The sequence below is a fragment of the Panthera uncia genome, assembly GCF_023721935.1.
Source record: "Panthera uncia isolate 11264 chromosome A1 unlocalized genomic scaffold, Puncia_PCG_1.0 HiC_scaffold_17, whole genome shotgun sequence".
NCBI classification, from domain to species: domain Eukaryota; kingdom Metazoa; phylum Chordata; class Mammalia; order Carnivora; family Felidae; genus Panthera; species Panthera uncia.
The window spans coordinates 3,403,237-3,417,500 of NW_026057577.1; positions in this window are offsets into that span (position 1 = coordinate 3,403,237).

Consider the following 14,264-nt stretch of genomic DNA (forward strand, 5'->3'; position numbering starts at 1 on the left):
TGCTTTTGTTTACCTTGCCTCAGGAGACATATCTAATCAGCAGTTGTTATGGCCAATATCCATGATGCTACTGCCTGTGTTCTCCTCTAGGATTTTGAAGGTTTCCTGACTCACATTAAGAACTTTAATCTGGGGCGCCTGGGTGGTTTGGTTGGTGGAACGTCCGACTTCAGCTCAGGGCATGATCTTGTGGTTCACGGCTTTGAGCCCTGCATGGGGGCTCTGTGCAGACAGCTCAGAGCCTGGAGCCTGCTTAGGATTCTATGTCTCCTTCCTTCTCTACACCACCCCCATCCCCTGCCTCACTCCTGTTCTCTCTCTCTCTCTCTCTCAAAAATAAACATTAAAAAATTAAAAAAACAACTTTAATTCATTTTCAATTCATTTTTGTATATGGTGTAAGAAAGTGGTCCAGGTTCATTCTTTTTCATGTTGCTATCTAGTTTTCCCAACACCATTTGTTGAAGAGATCTTTTTTTCCATTGGATTTTCTTTCCTGCTTTGTCAAAGACGAGTTGACCAAATAATTGTGGGTTCACTTCTGGGTTTTCTGTTCTGTTCAGTTGCTCTATGTGTCTATTTTGTGATGATACCATACCGTTTTGATGACAACAGTTTTCTAATATAACTTGAAATCTGGAATTGTGATGTCTCTGGGTTTGCTTTTCCTTTTCAAGGCTGCTTTGGATACTTGGGGTCTCTTGTGGCTCCCTGAAAATTTCAGGATAGTTTGTTCTAGGTTTGTGAAAAATGCTCCATGTATTTTGATTGTGGTTACATTAAATGTGTAGATTGCTTTTAAAGATCAACATTTTAACAATATTTGTTCTTCTAATACATGAGCATTAAAGTTCTTTTAATTTTTTGTGTGTCCTCTTGAATTGCTTTCATCAGGGTAATGTAGTTTTCACAGCACAGGTCTTTCATGTCTTTGGTTAGCTATATGTCTAAATGCCTTATTGTGCTTGCTACAGTTGTAAATGGGATTGATTCTTCAATTTCTCTTATTACTGCTTCATTATAAGTGTATAGAAATGCAAAAGAATTCTGTACATTTAGTTTATATCCTATAACTTTACTGAATTTGTGTACCAATTCTAGCAATCTTTTTTTTTTTTTTTTGGAGTTGTTCAGATTTTCTATATAGGGTATGATGTCTTCTGCACATAGTGGAAGTTCTACTTCTTCCTTGCTGATTTGGATGACATTTATCTGTATATATTCTCTGATTTCTGTGGCTATGACTTCCAATGCTATGTAAAATAACAGTAGTGAGAGTGGCATCCTTGTTTTGTCCTGACCATAAAGGAAAAGCTCTGAAATTTTCCTATTAAGGATGATATTAACTGTGGATTTTTAAGAAATGACCTTTATTTTGTTGTGGTATGCTCCCTCTAAACCTACCTGTTGAGGATTTTTATCATGAATGATGTTGTACTTCGTGAAGTGCTTTTCCTGCATCTATTCAGATAATCATATGGTTCTTATCTCTTCTTTTATTAATGTGGTGTAATATGTTAATTGATTTCCAAATATTGAAACACACTTGCAGCTTAGGCATAATTCCCACCTGAACATGGTAAATGAGGTTTTTTTTTTTTTAATTCTATTGTTTGTTTTGTTCATTTTTCATTGAGAATGCTTGTATCCATGTTCATCAGGTATATTGGCCTCTATTTCTCTTTTCTAGTGGAATCTTACTGGGTTTTGGTATCAGGGTAATGCTGGCTTCATAAAATTAGTTCAGAAGTTTTTCTTCCTTTCCTATTTTTTGGAATAGTTTGAAGAGAATAGGTATTAACACTCCTTTAAATGTTTGGTAGAATTCACCTGTTAAATGATCTGGCCCTGAGCTTTTGTTAGTTTGAGGGGGTTTTTTTTGTGTTTTTTGTTTGTTTGTTTGTTTTATTACTACTGACTCAATTTCCTTTTTGGTTATCATTCACTTCAAATTTTCTAGTTTTTCCCTCTCATTTTAGTAATTTGTGTGTTTCTACGAATTTACCTTTTGTTCTTGGATGTGAAATTTTTGACATATGGTTTTTCATAATATGTACTTATAATTGTTCATATTTTTATAGTGTTTCCTCTTTCATTTGTGATCTTGTTTATGGGTATTCTTTCTCTTTTCCCCTTGTAAGGTCTAACTAGAGGTTTATTAATTTTATTACCGGTTTTTTTCCCCAAAGAATCAGCTTTCAGTTCCATTGATCTGTTTTATTTATTTATTTATTTATTTATTTATTTATGTTTCTCTATCATTTTTTTCTGCTCTCATATTTATTATTTTCTTCTTTTGCTGGCTTCAGGCCTTATTATTATTATGATTTTTTGGTAAGTTCTTTTAGGTGTTAGTTTAGGTTATTAATTTTACAATTTGCTTACTTCTTAAGGCAGACCTGTACTGCTCTATACTTCCATCTAAGGACTGATTTTGCTGCATACCAAAGTTTGTGAATCATTGTGTTTTCATTTTTTATACATGCATTTTATTATTATTATTATTATTATTATTATTATTATTTCTTAGATTTTTTTGGTTGACCCATTCATTATTTAGTAGCATGGTGTTTAACATTCTCGTGTTTGTGGTCTTTCCTATTTTTTCTTGTGGTTGACTTCTATTTTCATATTTTTCTGGTCAGAAAATCAACCTGGTATGACCTCATTATGCTTTAATTTGTGGAGGCTTTTTTTGTGACTGAATACATGATCTAATCTGAGTATGTGCCATGTGGCATTGAAAATAATGTGTATTCTGCTGTTTTAGGATGCAATGTTTTGAACATATCTCCAAAATCCATCTGGTCCAGTGTGTCATTCAAAGTATTTTCCTGGTTGATTTTCCTTTTAGATGATGTGTCCATGGATGTAAGTGGGTTATTAAAGTCCCTCTACTTTTATTGCATTGTTACTGATTATTTCCTTTATGTTTTTTATTATCTGTTTTATATGTTTAGATACATCCATGTTAGGGGCATAAATATTTATGATAGTTAAATCTTCTTCTTGTGCTGTCCCCTTTGTTGTGACATGTGACCTCTTTTATCTTTTTTTGCAGTCTGTTTCCATGTCTAGTTTTCTGAAATAAGTATTGATACTCTGGTTTTCTTTTGACATCTATTTGCATGATAAATATTTCTCCATCCCCTCCCTTTCAATATGCAGGTGTCTTTAGGTCTAAAACGAATCTCATATAGACACCATAGAGATGAGTTTTTTTTTTTTTTTTAATCCATTCTGGCACCCTGCCTTTTGATTGGAGCATTTAGTCGATTTAATTTTAGAGTAATTACTGATAGATATGCATACTGCCATTTTTTAACTTGTTTTGTCTTTGTTTTTTGAGATATTAACTGTTCTTTATTTTCTTTGTCACTTTTATTCTCTTCCTTTCCGTCCAGGAATCGCTTTTCATATTTTTTGCACACCTGTTTTAGTGGTCATAAACCCCATACATTTTTGTTTGTCTGGGGAATTCTTTATTTCTCCTTCTATTCTAAATGATAGCCTTTCTGGATAGAATATTTTTGGCTGCATATTTTCCACAATTTGCACTTTGTATAACCCGTGCTACTCCTTTCTGGCTTGACAAGTTTCTGTTAAGAAATATCTATTTTGCTTTATGGATCTTCCCTTGTATGTTAAGGACTTCTTGTGTCTTGCTGCTTTAAAGATTTTTTCTTTATCAGCACATTTTGCAAATGTTACTATAACATGTCTGTGTTTTGGCATATTTTTGTTGTTGTTTTTATTTATTTATTTATTTATTTATTTATTTATTTATTACTTATTTTATTTTATTTTTACTGGAGTTCTCTGTGCCTCATGCATCTGGATATTTGTTTACTTCCCCAGATTAAGGAAGTTTTCTTCTTGAAATATATTTTCTTCCCTTTGTTTCTCTCTTTTCTTCTGGAACTTTTATAATAAGAATGTTACTAAATTTGATTTAGTCAGTGAGTTCACTGAGTCTATTCTTGTGCTGCATAATTCTTCTCTGTCTTTTCAGCTTCATTATTTTCCATTATTTTGTCTTCCAGTTCTCTAATTTGTTTCTCTGCTTCTTCAAACCTGGAGTTCATTGCGTCAAACTTATTTCTAATGTTGTTTATTGCTTTATTCACCTCTTATTGGTTTATTTTTTAAATATTTAGTCTCAGTGTTAAGGGTCCATTGATGTCTCTTATACTTTTGTCAAGTCCACTTTGCATCCTTATGATTTTTGCTTTAAGTCCTCTGTCAGGCATGTTACTTACATCTGTGTTGCTTAGATCTCTGGCTGTGGTTTTATCTTGTTCAATCATTTGTGATAAATTCCTACATCCTTGAACTTTGTCTACGGCTCTACCTTCTTCTCTTTGTTAGAAAAGATAGTTATGTCTCCTGCTCCTGAATGTAATGGGCTCATGAAAAAGATGTTGTGTATGCCCAGGGCTTGGTGCTTCAAGAGGTGTCTTCTTTGTGTGCTATGTGTGCTATGGTCTTGTGTTTCGTCTACTTTATTCTTCAGGCCAGTTGTATTCAGATGCTCTTTTGCCTGTTGTGGGTAGTGTTTCATCTTTGGCCTGAATATCATAGTTTTACCTAGGTGTGCTCTGATTTGTTTGTGAAATGAGACCCGACAACAACTCCACCAGAAATGAGGCACTTCAGAACTCTCTGGTCTGGACACATGGTATGGGCAGAGGTTTATGCTAGTCTTTTGGGGTAGGAACCCATGATAATGGAACTATAGCAAGCTTGGCTGTGGGGAGTATTCCTGCTAGAGTGCAGGGGTGTGGGGCTTGGGGTAAGCAAGTTAGGTAGCCAATATTGGTGCTTTGTTGCTTCCTACAGTTGGCTCTGTGCTCATGCTGATTGCCAGGGCGGGGTAAAGGCACAAGTCAGCTCCTATGTTCATTACAACTGTCTCTGTGAATGCTGCCTCTCAGATACCCACTCTGAAAGAGTGAATAATCCCCCTGTTCCATATGTCACAGCATTTCTTTAATTTGCTGTTTCCAGGCTGCCTGCTTCCCAGTTGTTTGCCTGCCTTCTCTCCAAGAGCGGGACTTTGCCTTCCAGGCTCTGTACAAGCCAAGCCCAATGACTTTTAAGACTCCTTGCTTTTAGCATTGTTGCTTGCAAGAACTCAGGAAATTCCACCCTTCTAATTTTCTAAGCCAATGACTTTGGGAAAATCTTCTCTTAGTGTATTCCCCTGTATACTCATCTCTCTCTCTCTCTCTCTCTCTCTTTTCCTTCTCTGTGAACACAGCTCCCCTTTGCATCACCCATGATTTTTTTTCTCCGCTAAACCATATCTCTGCACTCCCTACCATTTTAGCGTGGTGTCTTCTCTCCTTTCAGTTGTGGAGTCATTATCTCAGTGTTCAGGTGGATTTCTGTGGTATTTAGGCAGATTTAATAGTTATCTACTTGTATTAATGGGACAAGTCTAGTATACAGTCTTCTTACACTGCTGCTATTTTCCATTTCCCCTATTTGTTTCTTTGAATGATCTGTTTTCCTGTTTCTTGAAATGCCTTTTGATGGTTGGTTAAATAATTGGCATTTACAAAAACAGCCTCCTCTTCCAAAAATTCCTTACTGTCAAAGAAGCGTATGTTCTGAGCCTTGGTATCAGGCTAGGCAATAGGTTTAAGATATCCTCAGATTTTCTTCTCAGCACATTTCCTCCCCGGTAATGTGATTTCCATCCCCCTCCCCTAATTGTCCCCACGTACGCAGTTATTTTAAAATAGTGTTTAGAGATTCATACCCCAGTATCTTCTTGGGTGTCAGATATTTTATTGTATTCCTCTCTCCATAATTTCTTGATCCTACTATCTTCAAATGTATAACACCATGCATATCTCATGCATATCATGGTAGCAGCGTTTGTTTTCTTCAGATTTTGCCAGACCGAAATCATAGCTATGTCATGTTTGCTTGTCTGGTCTCTGACTCAGCGGAGACAGAAAAGAGTACCTAAGACATCCTTCAGACTGCCTATAATGTTTCCAATAAGTTATGCTCTGCTCCATCTAGCCATAGGGTAAGATTAAGGATTTTTGACATTCCTCCCCACTATATTATTCCTAGCAGCACTAGGGAAGTGATGAGACAAATATGAATAAAAACCCTACAAACTTTCTTGCCATTTCAATGTACTTTTTCCAGACTGGGTGGGTATTCAGTTTTTTGGAGGAGATCTTTGACTGCTTATAAAATTGTTTTAGTATGTTACTACTACTTTAAAAATATTTATGGGAGAATTAAAGACTAGAGCCTGAAGAGGTTGATTTAGGTAGAAAACCTAAGACAGATTTGGTTTGAAGGTTTGTGTGTCATGATTTATTTGTGTGTGTGGATATTAGACGTTTTGCTATTATAATGTGTAACTGGAAGTTATATGTTTACTCTTCTGCAAATATAGCTATTTTTACATTTCTAAAGGCTCTAGAAATTTGTTTAGTACCAACCTAATGCATTTTGGAAATACAGTTCCTTGTTATGTTTAGTGACTTTTCCTTTAGTTCACTTTAGTTTGTGTTAAGCTAGTACCCTGAAAAAGATTTACTTGATTTATAGGAACTAAAAGATTCAAACACTGAAAGAAAAAAAAAAAGAAACGTACAAACAGCTCACTCAGTTTTTACATGTTGGCTTTATGCTTGGGGTACTCTTCTACACTTTGACAACATTGCACTGGGGATCAACCTTTGGAAAAGACTTGAGTATTTTTCAGTGTTTCCTGAATTTACCTTACTGTGAGTATGCATGTGGATTTCTAAATTCTTCTGTATGCATCTCTACTTCTGAAAGTCTTAAATTACCATTGAATCTCTTTCATCTTTTTCTTATGGGCCTCTGATAATCTTTGTATACATTGACTAGCAATTTTTTTTTCCTCAGGGATCTGTGGTTTATCAGTTCTTATTGTAGCATTTTTTAGCAACAACCTCCATACTCTCTGTCAGTGTTCTGAGTTATGTATATAAAACATCCTCCTTGCATCATTGTCTTTCAGGTGGGCCCAAGACTGGTTAGAAGTGTCACAAATGCAATAATATGTGTTAGGTCTACTCCGTTCCCTCTATAACCAGGAACATAAGTTTCATAATAGGAATATGGCATGTCACTACATTTAGACTGTTGCTGCTTTAAGATTTTATTGCCATAACACTTCCAAACCTATCGAGAGGCAGATAAAAAATGTTGAAAACATGGTCTTACTGTTTCCAGGTCACTATTTTTTGTTTGTTTGTTTCAACACTCTTTATTCTTTTGTAAAATTCTGTTTTCCAGATTCTGGTAACATTGGATCTGAACGTTTTTGCTTAATTTTAATATTATGTGGGAAATGAACACTTGACAATGTTTACTCTTTCTATGTCTCAGATCACTTCCTATTCTAATAGGGATTTCTTTGTCACCTTAAAAAATGATTCTAAACTTCCCTTTCTTTGTTTCTCTCTTTCTTTCTTTCTTTCTTTCTTTCTTTCTTTCTTTCTTTCCTCATTCTTTTTAGAGAAAGAGAGTGTGTGACTGGGGAAGTTCAAGGGGAGAGAGAGTAGGAGAATCTTGAGCAGACTGCATGCACAACACAGATCCTGACACAAAGCTCAATATCATGACCATGAGATTGTGATCCGAGCCAAAAATCAAAAGTCAGGTACCTAACCCACTTTACCACCCAGGAACCCCTACATTTTCTTTTTATAACTTACTAATGATTACTCACCCTAAAAATGGATTTTGTAGATTCTAAATTCTTTACAATGATAATACTTTTAGTTTTTCTTATGTTAATATAGTGAATAGAAAGGCTTTCTAAAACTAAACATTGCATTTTGAATTTAACAAATGTATGTTTTTTTAATTTATATTTCTTTGGTAGATTTGTGTCTGTGTAATGAATATGCTGGCCTGTAACTTTACCTTTCCTATTTCTATTGATCTTGTTAAAATGTGCTAATCCGTGAATTTGTTTCAAAGGCTAAATTTTTGTTCTATAATTCAGAATGACTTGTGTAAGGATACAGGAATTTTCCATTCACATATTTAGTAAAATATACTGAAGAAATTATATGTGCGCACAAATATTATAAAAACATACACAAAGAGGGAATTTTATTTTATCTCTCATACTTCCATTGAACTTTTATTTTTTTGCTTTCTAAGTTTTTATTTTAATTCCATTAGTTAACATACAATGTTATATTAGTTGCAGGTGTAAAATATAGTGATTCAGCAAATCTATACATTACTGAGTCTTCATTACAATAAGTGTATTCTTACACCCCTTCACATATTTCACCACTCCCATACCCACCTGCCCCGGTAACATTCAATTTGGTATCTATATTTATGTTTCCTTTTCTTTGTTTTGCCTCTATTTTGTCTTTGTCCATTTGTTTAGTTTCTTATATTCCATATAGAAGAGAAATCTTATGATATTTGCCTTTCTCTGACTCACTTTACTTACATAATGCACTATAGACCCATCCATGTTTTTGAAATGGCAAGATTTTATTATTTTCATGGTTGAATTGTGTGACTACACAACATCTACTTTAGCCATCCATCTATCAATGGACCCAAGTTGCTTCCATAACTTAGCTACTGTAAAGAATGATGAAATAAACATAAAGAATACATAGGTCTTTTCAAATTGTGTTTGCATATTCTTTAGGTAAATGCCCAGTGGAACTATCGGATCATATGGTAATTCTATTTTTAACCTTTTGAAGGCACTCCATACTTTTGTCCATAGTGCCTGCACCAATTTGCATTCACACCAAAAGTGCACGAGTGTTCTTTTTTCTCCACATCCTTGCCAACACTTGTTCATTCTTGTGCTTTTCAGGTTAGACATTCTGACCTCTGTAAGGTGAACTCTTTGTGCTATTGATTTCATTTCCCTGATAATGAGGGATCTTGAGCATCTTTTCATGTATCAGTTGACCATTTCTAAATCTTCCTTGGAGGAATTGCTATTCATGTGTTCTGCCCATGTGTTCTGTTTCTAATTGGATTATTTGTCTTTCTGGTCTTGATTTGTATTAGTTCTTCACACATTTTGGATACTCACACTTTATCAGATATATCACTTACAAATATCTTCTCCCAATCAGTAGGTTGTTTTTACTTTTGTTGATCGTGTCAAATTCTGTGCTAAAGTTGTTGTTCTTGTCGTTGTTGTTGTTATCACAATACTTTTCTTTTTTCTTTCCCTTGACTCAGGAGACAAATCAGGAAAGATATTGCTATGACTGATGTCAGGGAAATTACTACCTTTGCCATTGTTTAGAATTTTAAGGTTTCAGGTTTCACATTTAGTTATTTAATTCACCTTGAATTTACTTTTTAGTATGATGTAAGGAAGTGGTCAAGTTTTCTTTGTTTGTTTTGTTTTGTTTTGTTTTTCTGGCATATGTCCAGTTTCTTTAAACACTATTTCCTGAAGATACTATATTTTTCTATTGGATATTCATTTCTCTTTATTGAAGATTAATGGACCATACAATCTTGGGTGTACTTGTGGGTTCTATTTTGTTCTATTGATTTTTGTATCTATTTTACTACCAGAATCATACTATTTTCATTACTATAGCTTTGTAGTATATCCTGAAATCTGAGGTTGTGATATCTCCAATTCTGTTATTTTTTTTTCAAGATTGTTTTGGCTATTTAAGATACTTTGTGGATCCATACACGTTTCAGGGTTATTTGTTCTAGGACTGTGGAAAATATTGCTTGTATTTTGATAGGAAACACAATAAATCCGTTGTTTGCATTAAGTAGTACAGATATTTTAATAATGTGTCTCCCTCCAACCCATGAGCATGGAATATCTTACTATTCCTTTGTGTCATCTTCAATTTATCCATCAATGTTTTATTGTTATCACATACAATCATTTCACCTCCTTGGATATGTTTCACTCCTAGGTATTACAATATTTTTGTTGCAATTGTAAATGGGATTGTTATCTTTCTACTACTACAATATTAGCTTATAGAAATACAACATATTTCTGTATATTGATTTTATATCTGGTGATTTTACTAACTTTATTTATCAATTCTAGCAGTCTTCTAGTGGAGTCTTACCATCATACCTTTTAGTATGATGCTACCTCTCAGTTTTTCATACGTTACCTTTACTCTACTGATGTATGTTCCCTCTAAACCTCCTCTGTTGAGAGTTTTCATCATGAATAGATGCTTTACTTTGTTAAATGATTTTTCTGCATCTACTGAACTAATCATATGGTTTCTACCCTTAAATTTTGACATCATGTTGTGTGTTGATGGATGTGTGAATATTGAAATACACTTGCATCTCAGGGGAAAAAATGCCAATTGACTATCGTGAATGATTTTTTGATATATTATTGGATTCAGTTTCATAATATTTTATTTTTTTCCTTCAAATTTTATCTGAATTCCAGTTAGTTAGCAGAGTGTAATATTAGTTTCAGGTGTAGAATTTAGTAATTCAATACCTGGTGCTCATCACTAGTGCCCTCCTTAATCCCCATCACCTATGTAACCTATCTTCCACCTGCCTCCCATCTGGTAAGAGTTTGTTCAATATAGTTAAGAGTCTATTTCTTGGTTTTCTATTCTTTCCCTCTCCCACTATGTTCACTTGTTTCTTTAATTCCACATATGAGTGAAATCATAGGGTATTTGTCTTCTTGTGCCTGGCTTATTTCACTTAGAATAATCTTCTCTAGCTCCATCCACATCATTGAAAATGGCAAAATTTCATTCTTTTTCATGGCTGGGTATATACCACATCTTTATCCCTTCATCAGGCAATGGACAGTTGGTCTGTTTCCATAATTTGGGTATTGTTGGTAATGCTTCTATAAGCAATCAGGGTGCATGTGTCCCTCTGAGTTATTGTTTTTGTATCTTTTAGGTAAATACTTAGTACTAAAATTGCTGGATTATAGGGTAGTTCTAGTATTAACTCTGTTTTCCAGAGTGGCTGCACCAATTTGTAATCCCATCAGCAGTGTGAGAGTGTTCATTTTACCCTCACCCTCAGAAACACCTGTTGTTTTTGTGCTGTTAATTTTACCATTCTGACAAGTGTAAGGTGGAATTTAATTGAAGTTTTGATTTGTATCCCCTGATGATGAGTGATGTTGAGCATCTTTCCATTTTTCTGTTGGCCATCTGTAAATCTCCTTTGGAAAAATGTCTATTTAAGTCTTCTGCCCATTTCTTTTTCTTTTTTCTTTTTCTTTTTTCTAAAATGTAGTTAGGTAACATACAGTGCGATACTGGTTTCAGAAGAATACAGTGATTCATCAATTACATATAACACCCAGTTCTCATCACAATTGCCATCCTTAATACCCATCACCAATCTAGCCAATCTCCAACTCACCTCTCTCCAATAACATTCAGTTTGTTTTCTTCCTCTCTTTTTTAAGTAATCTAATTATTATTATTTTTTAATTTACATCCAAGTTAGTGTATAGTGCAACAATGATTTCAGGAGTAGATTCCTTAATGTCCCTTACCCATTTAGCCCATCCCCCCTCCCTCAAACCACCAGCAAACTCTGTTTGTTGTCTCTATTTAAAAGTCTCTTATGTTTGTCCCCTTCCTGTTTTTATAGTATTTTTGTGTTGCTTCATTTATGTTCATCTGTTTTGTATCTTAAAGTCTTCATATGAGTGAATTCATATGATATTTGTCTTTCTCTGACTAATTTTGCTTAGCTTAATACCCTCTATTTCCATCCACATAGTTGCAAATTGCAAGATATCATACTTTTTGATTACTGAGTAATATTCCATTGGATATATATACCACATCTTTATCCATTTATCCACCTATGTATATTTGGGCTCTCCCATACTTTGGCTATTGTTGATATTACTGGTGTAAGCATTGTGATGCACATGTCCCTTTGAGACAGCATACCTGTATTCCATGAATAAATACCTAGTAATGCAACTGCTGGATCATAGGGTAAGTTCTATTTTTAATTTTTTGAGGAACCTCTGTGCTGTGTTCCAGGGTGGCTGCACCAGGTTGCACTGCCACCAACAATGCAAAAGAGATCCTCTTTCTCCACAGCTTCACCAACATCTGTTGTTGCCTGAGTTGTTAATGTTAGCCATTCTGACAGGTGTCAGGTGGTATCTCATTCTGCTTTTGATTTGTATTTCCCTGATGATGAGTGATGTTGAGCAATTTTTCATGTGTTGGTTGTCCATCTGCATGTCTTCTTTGAAAAAGTGTCTATTCATGTCTTTTGCCCTTTTCTTCACTGAATTATTTGTTTTTTAAGTGTTGAGTTTGATAAGTTCTTTATAGATATTTGGATACTAACCCTTTCTTTGATATTCATTTGCAAATATCTTCTCCCATTCTCTTGGTTGCCTTTTAGTTTTGCTGATTGTTTCCTTTGGCATGCAGGTTTTTATTTTGATGAGGTCCCAATAGTTCTCTTTAACTTTTGTTTCCCTTGCCTCCAAGTTTTGAGTAAGAAGTTGCTGCAGTCGAGGTCGAAGAGGTTTTGCCTGCTTTTTCCTCAGGGATTTTGATCTCTTCCTGTCTTAATGTTTAGGTTTTTCATCCATTTTGAGTTTCATTGTGTGTGTGGTGAAGGAAAGTGTCCAAGGTTCATTTTTCTGTATGTCTTTGTCTAGTTTTCCCAGCATTATTTGCTGAAGATACTGTCTTAATTGCATTGGATATTCCTTCCTGCCTTGTCAAAGATTAGTTAGCCACACATCTGAGGGTTAATTTCTGGGTTCTCTCTTCTGTTTGATTACCTGTGTGTCTGTTTTTCTGCTAGTACCATACTGTCTTGATGACTACAGCTTTGTAATACAGCTTGACATCTGGGATTGTGATGCCTCAGCTTTGGTTTGCTTTGTCAAGATTGCTTTGGCTATTCAGGGTCTTTTCTGGTTCCATACAAATTTTAGGATTGTTTGTTCTAGCTCTGTAGATGAATGCTGGTGTTACTTTGATAGGGATCGCATTGCATATGTAGATTCCTTTAGGTAATGGCATTTTAACAATATTTGTTCTTCCTATTCAGGAGCATGGAATATGTTTTCTGGGTTTTTTTTGTTTTTGTTTTTTTGGTTTTTTTTTTTGTTTTGTTTTCTTTTTTTGGTTTCTTCAATTTCTTTCACAAGCTTTGTATACTTTTCAGTTCATAGATTTTTCACCACTTCGGTTTTGTTTATTCCTAGATATTTTAAGGTTTTTGGTGCAATTGTAAATGGGATCAATTCCTTGATTTCTCTTTCTGTTGCTTTGTTATTGGTGTATAGGGATGCAACTGATTTTTGCTCATTGATTTCATATCCTGCAACTTTGCTGAAATCATGGATCAGTTCCAGCAGTTTTTTTTTGGTTGGATCTTTTGGGTTTTCCATATAGAGTATCATGTCATCGAAAAAGGGTGAAAGTCTCACCTCCTCCTGGCCGATTTTGATGCCTTTTATTTCTTTGTGTTGCCTGATTGTGATTCTTTGTGTTGTCTTCCAATATTATGTTGAATAAGAGTGGCGAGAGTGGACATCCCTGTCTTGTTCCTGACCTTAGGGGGAAAACTCTCAGTGTTTCCCCATTGAGGATGATATTAGCTTTGGGTCGTTCATATATGGCTTTTGTGATGTCGAGTTTGATCCTTCTATACCCACTTTCTTTCTTTAGAGTTTTTGTCAATAAAGGATGCTTTATTTTGTCAAATGCTTTCTCTGCATCTATTGAGAGGATCATATGGTTCTTTTCCTTTCTTTTATTGATGTGATGAATCACATTGATTGTTTTGCTGACATTCAAAGATTCCTGCATCCCAGGCATGCATCCCAGTTTGTCGTGGTGAATAGTTCTTTTAAGGTATTGTTGGATCAGGTTGGCTAGTATCTTGTTGAGGATTTTTGCACTCATGTTCATCAGGGAAATTGGTCTATTGTTCTCCTTTTTAGTGGTGTCTCTGTTTTTTGGAACTAAGGTAATGCTGGCTTCACAGAAACCATTTTTTGGAATAGCTTCAAGAGAATAGGTGTTAACCCTTCTTTAAATGTTTGGTAGATGTCCCCTGGAAAGCCATCCAGCCCTGGACTCTTGTTATTTTGAGATTTTTTTTATTACTAACTTGATTTCTTTACTGGTTATGGATCTGTTCAAATTTTTTATTTCTTTCTGTTTCATTTTTGATAGTCTATATGTTTATAGGAACTCATCCATTTACCCCAGAGTGCCCATTTTGTTAGTATATAATTGCTCGTA